At 45.7% G+C, this 12,526-nt stretch overlaps 1 protein-coding gene across 1 annotated transcript in view; it reads left to right on the forward strand.

Moving 5' to 3' along the window:
• The window catches only part of mgat4b (alpha-1,3-mannosyl-glycoprotein 4-beta-N-acetylglucosaminyltransferase B), a 452,622-nt gene that overhangs the window by 17,912 nt on the left and 422,184 nt on the right, over window positions 1–12,526 (forward strand). The window lies entirely within an intron of this gene.

Genomic DNA, 12,526 nt, shown 5'->3' on the forward strand with positions numbered 1-12,526 from the left:
GGGACAGGTAGCATTGTGGAAGATAGGGGGCTGCAGAAGGCTTTGGACAAGCTAGGAGAGTGGGCAATGAAGTGGCAAATGAAATACAATGTGGAAAAGTGCGAGGTTATGTACTTTGGAAGGAGGAATTTAGCTTGGGAAATCAGAAGCACAAAGGAACTTGGAAATCCTTGTTCACGATTCTCTTAAGGTTAATGTTCAGGTTCAATCGGCAGTTAAGCGGGTAAATGCAATGTTAGCATTCATGTCAAGAGGGCTTGAATACAAGACCAGGGAGGTATGTCTGAGGCTGTATAAGGCTCTGGTCAGACCCCATTTGAAGTATTGTGAGCAGTTTTGGACCCCGTATTTAAGGAAGGATATGCTGGCCTTGGAAAGGGTCCAGAGGAGGTTCACAAGAATGATCTTGTGTATTTTACTTTGTGCATTTTATAGCAGCTTCAACTTCACGCTTGATTGGCATCCAAGATCGTCTTTGATGGGGAGTTGGGGGATTTCCTCAAATATGTCCTCATCTTTGGTTGTATCACAGTTTAGGAGTTCTTTTGAAGTGTTCTCCATCGAAAGCCAATATTTTCTTTGTCTCTCAAGAAGGTTCTGTCCTTGCCCTAGGCCTCCAACCGGTGGGGAATATCATTGGCACCGAAGAAGCCCAGGATGTCGTGCTTGTCAGCGAGGAGTTGCAGCTCCTTGGCTTTCACCATCCGCCAGTTCCCTAGTTCTTCTTGTACCTCTGCTGTGGCTACTTGATGAGCTCTCCTCTTTGTCTTGCTGGTTATGTGATATTTCCAGGTGCGGAGAGCTTTCTTCTTCTTGTCGATTCAGTCTTGGATGGTATGGTTCTCGTCGAAGCAGTCTTGGTGTTTCCTGGTCTTGTAGCCAATGGTTTCTTCGCAGCTTGAGATGCTGGCTGTCTTTAGCTCTTTTCCAGTTTTCCTCCACTCCATTAGAATGGGCACTTTGGAGATATTGGAGAAGACATTGTTGGAATTTCAGTAGCATGCTTGCCTCTTGAAGCCACTCAATACTGATCTTTTTAGGGTGGCACGGCGGCGCAGTGGTTAGCACGACTGCCTCACTGCGCCAAGGACCCTGGTTCGATCCCGGCCTCGGTCATTGTCTGTGTAGAGTTTGCACATTCTCCCCATGTCGGAGTGGATCTCACCACCACAACCCAAAGATGGGCATGGTAGATGGATTGGCCACGCTAAAATTGCCAAGGTCCCTCTGATCCTTGGTGTTTCCCAGGGTTCTGTCATTTATCACGTATTCCCTTGCCTGTTTTGTCCTGCCCAAGTTCATCACCTCATATTTATCTAGATTGAATTCCATTTCCCACTGATCAGCCTGTCTATACCCTCCTGTAATCAAAGCCTGTCCGCCTCACTATTTATCACCCCACCAATTTCTGTATCATCTGCGAATTGTGGTTCAACCCTCCTACCTTCATATTAAATCATTTCATATATACCACAAACAGTAAGGGCCCCAACTCTGATTCCTGCGGGACCTCCACTAGACATGGGTTTCCAGTCAGGAAAACATCTCTCGACAATCGCCTTCTGCTTCCTGCCACTCAGATCCAACTTGCCAAATTTCCTTGGATCCCATAGGCTGTTACCTTCGCTATCTGTCTCCCATGTGGGACCTTATCAAAAGCCTTGTTGAAGTGCCAAGTAGACTGTCTATGCATTGCATTCATCTACACACCTGGATCTCTTTGAATGATTTAATCAAGTTGGTCAGGCAAAACCATGCTGCCTGTTCTTGATTAATCCCTTTCCAGATGCAGATTGATTCTGTGTCTCAGAATTGCTTCCAATAGTTTCCCCACCACTGGTTAGGCTAATTGGCCTGTAGTTTCATGATTTATATCTTCCTCTCTTCTTGAAGAATGGTACCACATTGGCTATCTTCCAGCACCTCTCCTTGATGAGAGAGGAATTAAAAATTATTACTAGCACCGCTGCTATTTCCTCCCTTGCCTCACTCAACAGCCTGGGATACATTTCATCTGGCCCAGGAGATTTGTCTATTTTTAAGCCTGCCTGATCAGTTAGAACCTCCTCTCTGTTAATTAATTTAATTTTACCGCTGTCCTTCTTGATTTCTATATCCACACCATCCCTCTCACTAGTGAACATCAACACAAAGTATTCATTTAGAACCCTAACTATGTCCTACCACTGTGGTCCTTAACGGACCTTACTCTTGGTTATCCTTTTTTTCATAGAATTTACAATGCAGAAGGAGGCCATTTGGCCCATCGAGTCTGCACCGGCTCTTGGAAAGAGCACCCTACCCAAGGTCAACACCTCCACCGTATCCCCATAACCCAGTAACCCCACCCAACACTAAGGGCAATTTTGGGCACTAAGGGCAATTTATCATGGCCAATCCACCTAACCTGCACATCTTTGGATTGTGGGAGGAAACCGGAGCACCCGGAAGAAACCCACGCACACACTGGGAGGATGTGCAGACTCCGCACAGACAGTGACCCAAGCCGGAATCTAACCTGGGACCCTGGAGCTGTGAAGCAATTGTGCTGTCCACAATGCTACCGTGCTGCCCATAATATACTTGTAAAACACCGTGGGATTTTCCTTTATTTTACCTGCCACTATCCTTTCATGTCCCCTTTTTGCTTTCTTAATTTCCTTTGCAAGTCCCCTCTTGCACATTCTACACACCTAAAATGGAATCATAGAATTCCTACAGTGCAGAAGGAGGCCATTCGGCCATCTAGTCTACACTGACCCTCTGAAAGAGCACCCGACCTATGCCTACTCTCCCGTCCAATCCCTGTAAGCCCACCTAATCTTTGGAAGCTAAGGGACAATTTAGCATGGCCAATCCACCTAACCTGCACATCTTTGGACGGTGGGTGGAAACTGGAGCACCAGGTGGAAAACCACACATACACTGGAACCGAGTGGAAACCCATGCATACACTGGGAGAATGTGCAAACCCGACACATCTTTTCTTCACGCTTTCTAGTTTGCAGTGAAAACATCTTATCTGCATCTACCTGTCAAACAATTTCATAATTTTAAAGGTCTCTATCAGGTCATTCAGCCTTAGCTTTCCTAGAGAAAAGGACCTAAGACTGTTCAATCTTTTTAGAATGGGCATGACCTTGCAATTGGGATTGTTTTTTGTTGGAGATCGGAGCTGTTCGCAATATTCCACGTAGGATCTAATTCCGGTTCTATAGCTGTTTAACTTAACTTTAATTGATTTTATTGTTGGATCCGTGATATTAATGTTTGCAGATTTTGTACTTTTTTTTTTCACTATAATGCTGGTTGCCTTTACTCCACTAATCTCTGCACTATAGATAATACATTGACAAGACGCTTGCATGTAAAGCATTGACAAGATTTTTCATGTGAAACAGGACTCTTGCTCCCATAAAATTGTTTTTATACACCGTTTTGTAATTGAGTTGCTAGATCACAGCTTTAATCATGTGCCTCTCTCACTTGGGCCATTTTTGTTCTAAAGCTAGCACAACATCAACGCCAAAATTCTGTTCTCCACTCTCCAAACTTTAGGCCTTTCAAAGCTAAAAGGCTAACACTTGTATCACGGATGCCCATCATTCTTATTTTATATTGATTCTCTGAGCACAAGTGTTGCCGAAAAGGATGACATTTATTGCCCATCTCTAGTTGCCCATGATGGTGAATCTCTTTCTTAAACTGCTGAAGTCCATTTGGTGTAAGCACACCAGCAGTGTTCAGGGTGGGAATTCCAGGATTTTGAGCCAACGATGATAAAGAAATGGTCAATAGGCTTCCAAGCTGGAAAGGTGGATGACTTGGGAGCATTTGGATGATGTCCCCATTTGCCTGCTGCTTGTTCTGTTTGGTGGTAAGGTTTAGAGAGGTGTTTTAAAAATAGTTTGTGGATGGTAATCCCTGCAGCTTGGACTCGTGGCAGACGCCGTGAATATTGTAAGGAGATGGGTGGGTCCTGGTCAAGCAAGCTGCTTTGTTCTGGGTGGTGTTGAACTTCCTGAGTGTTGGAGTCACACCAGGCCAGTAGAGCATATTCCTTGTGCTCCTGGCCTGTGCCTTGTTCCAAAGAAGAGTCATATTGGGCTCTTTTTCTGTCCACGGATGCTGCCATACCTGCTGAATTTTCGAACATCTTCTGTTTTTATACTTTGGTGTTGAAAGCTGTATTTTGGTTCATGGGAAATGAACGGTGCAGAGGAGTGTGGTTTCGCCCTCGTCAGTGGGCTGGATAATTAAGCTCTAATTGGAACTAGTATGGCCTGGAGGGACTGAATGGCCTTGCTTGTACTGTATGCTCCTTGATTCTGTGAGAAGCTGGCTGTTGAGCAGGCTCTTGGAATGTGCTAAATAGCTGACCCCAATCCTATCATCATTCAACTTCTGCACAGGTTGTCCTCCTGGATACTGACCAGGAGTGAGAGGCTTGGCCGATTTATTCATTTAATAAAATTTCACTGGCCTAAGGAACGGAATTGACCGAGCATAGAGACATTGTGTAAGGTTCAAAGCTAACAGCGGACAGCGTGCTTTAACTGGAACACTGAATAAGATTTTGTGATTCGGGCTGGTAATTTCAGGTATGTTTAAGAAGAGAGAGATATTGTAATATCGTTTCTTAAAACATTTTTTTTTCTTCAGAAATTGCATTTAGCGTGTAATCCACATATTTGAGTTGTGGGAGTGAGACCCACACACATGGGGAGAATGTCCAAACTCCACACTGATAATGACCCAGGGCCCCGGGGTCAAACCCAGGTCCTCGGCGCCGTGAGGCAGCAGTGCTAACCACTAAGCCACCGTGCCGCCCTTTTCTTGAAATGCTAAATCTGTGCTTCTGCTTTGAGAGGCAATAAACATTTAGTTTTTTTTAGATATCAGTTTAGACTGAACTGTCCAACTAAAATCCTCCTGTCAGCTTCAGTGAAAGCAAGACAACATGTTCCGCGACGGAGTATGTTCACACTGCTTTAGGAAAAAGTTGCACTTATGATCTCACCTTCATATTCTTGAAATAGCCCCGAGCATTTCAGAACTGGGGAAATCCAGCAGCTTGCCTGCTGACAACCCAGTTCCTCGATTCATTCCTTTTCCAATTTTTTTTAAATAAACCTTGCAATTCTCCAAATTAACTCTACCATGAAATCATAGAATGATGTTGCAAAAATGGAGGCCTTTTGGTCTGTCAGTCTTTCCTGATTCCTTGGAAGAAGATCCGCTTCCCTGCTCTTTCCAGACAAACTCAAAGAGCCGAATGGCCTACTCTTGCTCCTAGTTTCTATGTAACTCCCAAGATTTCCCTCTCCCAAGTGTTTATCCAATTTAGACCTGCTTCCACTGCCCTTTCAGATGCATTCCAGATCATAACAGCTCGCTGATTGTTTTGTTTTTATTTAATCCTCGTGCCACCTGTAGTTCTCCTGATTGCTTTAAATTTTGTATTCTTGGGGGCAGCACGGTGGCGCAGTGGTTAGCGCAGCTGCCTCATGGCGCCGAAGCGCCGAAGTCCCAGGTTCGATCCCGGCTCTGGGTCACTGTCTGTGTGGAGTTTGCACATTCTCCCCGTGTTTGCATGGATTTCGCCCCCACAACCTAAAGATGTTCAGGGTAGGTGGATTGGCCATGCTAAATTGCCCCTTAATTGGGAAAAATGAATTGGATACTCTAAATTAAAAAAAAAAAAAATCTGTATCGTCTGGTTGCTGACTCTTCTGCCATCAGAAGCAATTTCTTCTTGCTTAGGTGTTCAAAACCTTGGCAAATTTTATCAAATTTCCTTTTTAAAAGTTAATCGCACCACAGGACTGCTTCAGACTTGACTCCCTTTCCCCTATTATCTACTCCCAGTACTCTGTTTATGACCAGGACATATTGTTCCCGATTGCTGCATTGTCTAAATAACTTGCTTGCAAGCTTATTTTGGCTTTTCCCGGAGAGGAGGGGGGGAATAGGATTGGTGAGTACTTCTCTTTTAAAATAAAAGTAAGGTCGATGACTTTTGGTGACGGAAGGCGGGAGGCAGCCGCACAATGGAGGGCTCCCGTTCGGGAACGGCATTTTCGGGGCTTTAAGCCCGGTCCCAGGGTCCACAGAGGCAGCAAAAGCAGGGAGAAGGCACAGAGGCGGAAGAGTGAAGGCACAGTGGAAAAAAAATGTCGAGGGTGAGCAAAAGAACGTCCGTAAGGAAAACAGCTGAAGGCCCGTCGGGGAATGGAAAGGTCACCGCAGGATCACCAAGGAAAATGGAGGCTGGAGCACCAGGGGAGGCCGCATTGCTTATGGCAGAAGAAATAACTATGGTGATGGCTGTGGAATTTGAAAGGCAGTTTACAAAATACATGGAGACAATGAGGAAGGAGATGAGAGAGGTTTTGAGTGTGCTGGTGGAGGAGGCGATTTCCCCGGTGAGGACGGAGGTGGCGAGCGCAGTGGCGGAGGTGCGAGAGCAAGGGGAGGCGCTGAAGGAAGTGAAGGAGACGTTATTGCAGCACGGTGATCAACTTTCCTCGATGGGGAAGGAGATGCGGAAGGTGATGGACATTGACAAGGATCTGCGAGGAAAAACGGAAGACTTGGAAAACGGATACAGGCGACAGAATTTGAGGATTGAGGGGCTAGTTGAAGGACCGAGGACGACTGAGTATTTTGCCGCGATGCTCGCAAAGCTGTTGGGGGAGCGGGAGGATCCCTCCCGATATGAACTGGATCGGGCTCATCGGTCGTGGAGGCCTGTACCATAGGCGAGTGAGTCGCCAAGGGCAGTGACTCTGTGTAGGTACAGTGTGAAGGAGAAGGTCCTGAGCTGGGCCAAGCAGAAGCGGGTGGTGCAGTGGGCTGGAGCTGGTATACGTGTATACCAGGACTTTACGGTGAAGCTGGCGAGGAGGCGATCTGCCTTCAACCGGGTGAAGAGAGCACTGTACATTAGCAAGGTGCAGTGCGACATTGTATATCCAGCGAAGCTGAAGGTGACTTACAAGCTCAGGGACTTTTGTTTTGGAACGGCGGAAGCAGCGGAGGAGTTTGCGAAGGCAGAAGGACTGTGGCAGAACTGAGAAATTGAGAAATGGCCATGTGCCGATGTAACCTCATGACTGTATTTCTTTTTTGTTTCACTGCGTGCGGGTGTATGGGCTAAAGGAGCCAATGTTGTATATATTTGGACAAGGGAAGTGATGGGACTTTCACTCGAAATGAGGGCTCTTTGGAGTGTAGGTGGATCTGTGGGGTTTGTGTGCTAAAAGGGGATTTCTGGGCTTTCCTAGGGCTGGGCAAGGGGGAAAGGGTCCCGGGCGGGGGCCTCCATGCTGGGCGGGGGCCTCCATGCTGGCCGGTTTAAGCCGGGCAGTGAACGGGAGTGAGGTGGGGGGGAGGGGCTGCGGCTATCTGAGCCTGACAGAACAGGGTCCGAGTGGTCTAGCCGGGGTGGAACGTTGGGGGGAAGGAACCGAGGTTGGGGGGAGGAGTTTTACAAGAGGCAGTGGACGGGAGGAGTTGGAGAGAGGGGGTGGGGGGGTTTACAACTCTTGGGTATCATGTACGGTACTCTTTCAGAGGTTGGAGGGTGTTGAGTGTAGGGGGAGGGGGAGTGGACTCTATAGGTCAATGGTGACCATGGGCGATCCCGGACTCCTTTTTTATTTTTCTCCTTTGTTTTTTTTGTTGCCACCGTGGGAGGGTTTGTTTTATTGGATGCATATATTGACAGGTGGGCCGTTGTTTGGGGGTGGTGGGAGGATGGGATCGTTGGTATTGTTAAGGGGATTGATTTTGTATTTGTTACTGTTTGTGGGTGGGGTGTAAATTTTGAAGGAAAATGTGAAAATGGAGAATAAAATCATTATAAAAATAAAAGTGAGGTCTTGGGGAATTTGGAGCACAAGAGGAAAGAGGAACTTTTAGATACTTATTACAGTACAGAGCACTGGAGATCCGAGAGAGATGGCAGATCTGGTGAGGAACAGCTGAGCAGAACAACGGGAACATTTTAAAAGGAGCACCTTCACTGAATCCAGATGTGGAGCTCCTGAGGTGACGCAGGATTCAAAATGACGTGCGGCAAGTGGAAGTTGCAGATTGGGTGAGCACAGACAATGAATATTTATTGTACTATTATCGCTTATCGTTTGTAAAGTCTTTATTTTGTGGTTTATAGTTTGTACGAGCTATAAAATCTGCATTAACGAGGTTGAGGGAAGAAGGGCCCTAAAGTGCTTGATATTATTTGATTTTAAGAGTCCTTTTGAAGGTTTAATCCAAAGGGGCAAATCATGGCAGGAGAGTTCAAAGTCGTGGTTGCTCCTCCTGCTCTATGTAGGAAGCTGGTCATGACTCCAGCGAGTGTGACCAGCATGTTTCAGGAAGTGTCTCCAGCTGCAGCTGCTGGAAGCCTGGGTTTCCGAACTGGAGCAGCGGCTGGGGACACTGTGGCATCCGTGAGACAGAGAGTATCAGGGATAGCACATATAGAAAGGAAGTTGCACTGCAGGCTACCAGGCAGAGCAAGAGGACTAGGCAGGCAGTGTAGGAATATCCTGTTGCTATTGTGGCTCGTTTTAGCCTTCGTTTAATTGCTCTTGTTCTGTCACCTTTTGCTCTTGAGTCGCCAGGTATCTGTCTGATACCGTCACGTGGTTCAAGTCCGAGTAATGATTAATAATCCAACACACCGCTTAGTAAGAGTTAAATCAACGCTCATTTATTATATACAGCAATTAATACTTCTACATTAATTCTACTTCCTACAACTAACAGGCCAATACTTAACTTTGGAAATGGCCCACCAGGTCAGGGAAACGAATGGCCTTTCGTATGGGTTCTGAGCCTGGGGGATTTCAAGCTGGTACAGGTCGATAGTCAGGAGTGCATATCTCGTAGCAAGCGTTGGAGTAAGACTTACGTTTCTCGCGGCTGTTGCAGAGGGTCTCGAAGGGTGCAGCCGGGAGAAGAAGGGTCGATTTGAACTTGGCCCCTATTCTTAGTCCCCAGGGGCTTCCCGCCTCTTGGGGCAGACCTTGTACCTGGTTCCAAGTGATTGGACTTGGTCCCAATCACTTGGTTCGATATTCTCCAATGCTGGAGTGATTCCTTGATCGAGGGGTGGTCGTTTACCTCTCTTTGTGTCAGCTCCTGCTGGCGGCGAAAAGTCTGGGTCGGCTTTGTGTTACTAATTTGTAGCATATTGTTCCCGGGATTGCTACTTTATATGCAGATGGCTGGGGTGTTATGTTGATGGCTGCAGGTATCGATTCGGTCTGGCTTCCCCAGAGGCGAATACACTGTTTTACCTGCAGCTGTCTGTTTTGAGTCCTGTTGGCTGATTTTTCCCATCAGCCTCTTCCGTTTGCCATTTTAAATCGGGGTTTGGCCATTCTAATCGGGTGTTAGCCATTTTACATGGCTACATGCCCTCCTTGTGATCCTAACGCGAAGCGTGAAGGATCGCATCATTTTTGTTACTTTCCATTCCCTGACTGGGGCGGGGGGGGGGGGAGGGGAGACACCTTCTACATGGCCTCTGCACTGACCATAGCTATGCACAAAAAATTTTAACTAACAATTCTAAGGGCGCTATGTCAGACAGGGACATGCATTACAAAACAACAAAATTGAAACCTCTAATTTATCCTGAATATACTACCCTCGCTAAACATTCCATTATCCTACCTTCCTCAATTATACAACAAAATCACAGCATTTCATACAATCTTTCCTGGCTTGGCAGTCAAGCTCCGGATCATACAATTTTCTGCTCATGTAAATGTTTTTTTAACATCTCTTTATTTACTACAACAACAATAAATGCAGGTGAATGCACTTTATTATTTTATTATAGATCTTGGGTGTCTGGTCATAACCGAATATAGGGGATCTGATCATATCTACCGGGGTTCGAGCGCGGTAGGCTCTCCTTCTCCATTTACGTAGGCGCATAGTCTGCACTACACAGCAGGGTATCGCCAACGCTAACAGTGCTTCAATTACGTAGGACAGGGTGTACCAGGTTATGAATCTGGCACACCAGGAAGATGCAGTGTTGCTGGTGACTGGGCTCTGGGTACTGCGGGGCAGTGAAACATTAACGGCTGGGGGGTTTGAAGTCATGGGGTTCGCGTTCACGCGCAACCAAATGTCCAAAAACAGTATGTTGATCACGATGAAGGAAGTCCTCATGGCTGTTCTCTTTCCTTCTCTTTCTTCTCTTTATTTTCTCCGGTCCTGGAGTTCAGCAACCACTGCGCCTCGCACGAGAACAGCAATCAGCTGTTATGGGCCCACGCAAACAATTTAAATCTTTATTACTTACCCAGCAGTCACTCTGTCCTCACTCCGACTGCTGGAAACTCCCAACAGTAAGTTTAAAAAAAATTTACTCCCCTTCTCAGCAAGCACTCACTCAGCAACCACTGCGCCCCGCACGAGAACACCTCGGGGAAAAGAAAAACTACTTACCAGTCACCAACCAATCACTTACCTGCAGGCTGTGACATCATGGTTCAACTTCTTTCTATTTCTACCTGCCCTCGAGTCTCCCTCTTGATCTTTACTCGGCTGGGATCCTTACAGTGATTGGTTTTTTTTGGTTAGGAGAGGAGGTAGGGAGGGAAACACTGAAGAAGTGTTTGGGGCTTAACTGTCACTTGACAACCACTCCTCCACAAACCACCTTCTAGATACAGTGACCGCAATGCACTGATGTAAATTTCCCCCGCAACAGCCAATCAGCAGCTCTGCTCTGCTGGATTTGAAGCCTACTTGTGAAAATAAGCCATTTTCATTTCATTTCATTTAATGAGGCAGGTTTAATAAATGACCTCCGAGTAAAATATCCCCTTGGAAGTAGTGATCATATCATGATGGAATTTACTATTCAGTTGAGAATAAGAAACTTGGATCAGAAACAACTGTGTTTAAATTAAATAAAGGGAACTGCAATGAAATGAATTAGCTAAAGTGGACTGGGTGGATAGATTAGCAGGAAAGATAGTAAACGAGCAGTGGCAGACATCAAAGCAGGTAATTCGTGACTCTTAGCAAAAATATGCCCCAGTAAGGAGGAAAGATTCTGAGAGGAGGCCAAACCAACCATGGCTAACCAAGAAATTTAAGGAGATTATTAAGTTGAAGGAAGTGTAAATCAGTGATAGCCTCAAAGGCTGGGATTAGTTCAGAATCCAGCAAAGGAGGACTAAAAAGATAATGGAGAGAAATTAAACTGAGGGAAAATTAGCAAGGAATATAAAAACTGACCATGAGAGTTTCTTTAAATATATAAAAGGACAGAGCAAGGTCAAAGTGAACATCGGCCCAATAGAAAATGAATCTGGGGAGATAGTTATCTGTGGAATTCACTGCCAGAGTGTGGTGGATGCTGTGACATTGATTAGCTTTGAGGAGATGAAGCAGACTTAATTAGAAATGTGTTGAAGTGTAATGGAGAACTGACGGAAAGTGGAGTTGAGGCTGAGAGATCAGCCCATGTTGAATGGCGGAGTGGGCTCGAGGGGCTGAACTGCCTAATCCTGCTCCTAGTTCTTATGTTCCATTGGGAACAAGGAAATGTCAGGGGAATTAAACGGACATTTGCATCATTCTTTGCAGTGAAAATACTTGGAACATCCCATTCCTATTAAAGGCCACACAAAAATAGGTGTTGCGAGAGGGATACAAACAGTTTGCAAAGTGACATTGATAGGTTAAGTAAGTAAGTTGGCAATTTAAAAAAAAAAATTAAAAAAAATTATGGAACGTGGATGTTGCTGGTTAGGCCTGCATTCCCATCCTTAGTTGCCCTTCTGAAGGTGGTGGTGAGTTGCCTTCTTGAACCGCTGCAGTACTTGAGCTGTAGGTACACCCACTGTGCTGTTCGGTAGGGGGTTCCAGGATGTTGCCCCAGCGACAGTGAAGGAACAGCAATATCTTTTCAAGTCACTTGGTGAGTGACTTGGAATGGAGTATAATGTGGGAAAATGTGAAGCTGTTCATTTTGGAAGGGAGAACAAAGGAACAGCATTATTTAAATGGAGAAAACCTGCAGAAAGTGCAACACAAAGGGACTTGGTGGTGCTTGTGTACGAAACACAGAAATCTAGCAAATGGGTGTAGCAGCTAATCAGAAAGGTTAATGGAATGTTGGCTCTTATTTCAAGCGAGTTGGAGTATAAGGATAGGGAATCTAATTGCACCTGCAGAAGGTACTGATGAGACCTCATCTGGAGTACTGTGAGCAGTTTTGGTCCCTTTATTTAAGGGAAGCCATTTCATTGGAGACGGTTCAGAGAAGGTTCACTAGGATAGACCCTGGTATGGAGGAATATCTTATGAGCAAACGTTGTTGGAATTTAGAAAAATGAGAGGTGATCTGATTGAAACCTATTGGATTTAAAAAAAATAAATAAATTTAGTGTACCCAATTCATTTTATTAAATTAAGGGGCAATTTAGAGTGGCCAATCCACCTATGCTGCACATCTTTGGGTTGTGGGGTGAAACCCACGCAAACATGG

This window comes from Scyliorhinus torazame, chromosome 7 (assembly GCF_047496885.1).
Source record: "Scyliorhinus torazame isolate Kashiwa2021f chromosome 7, sScyTor2.1, whole genome shotgun sequence".
Taxonomy (NCBI): Eukaryota; Metazoa; Chordata; class Chondrichthyes; order Carcharhiniformes; family Scyliorhinidae; genus Scyliorhinus; species Scyliorhinus torazame.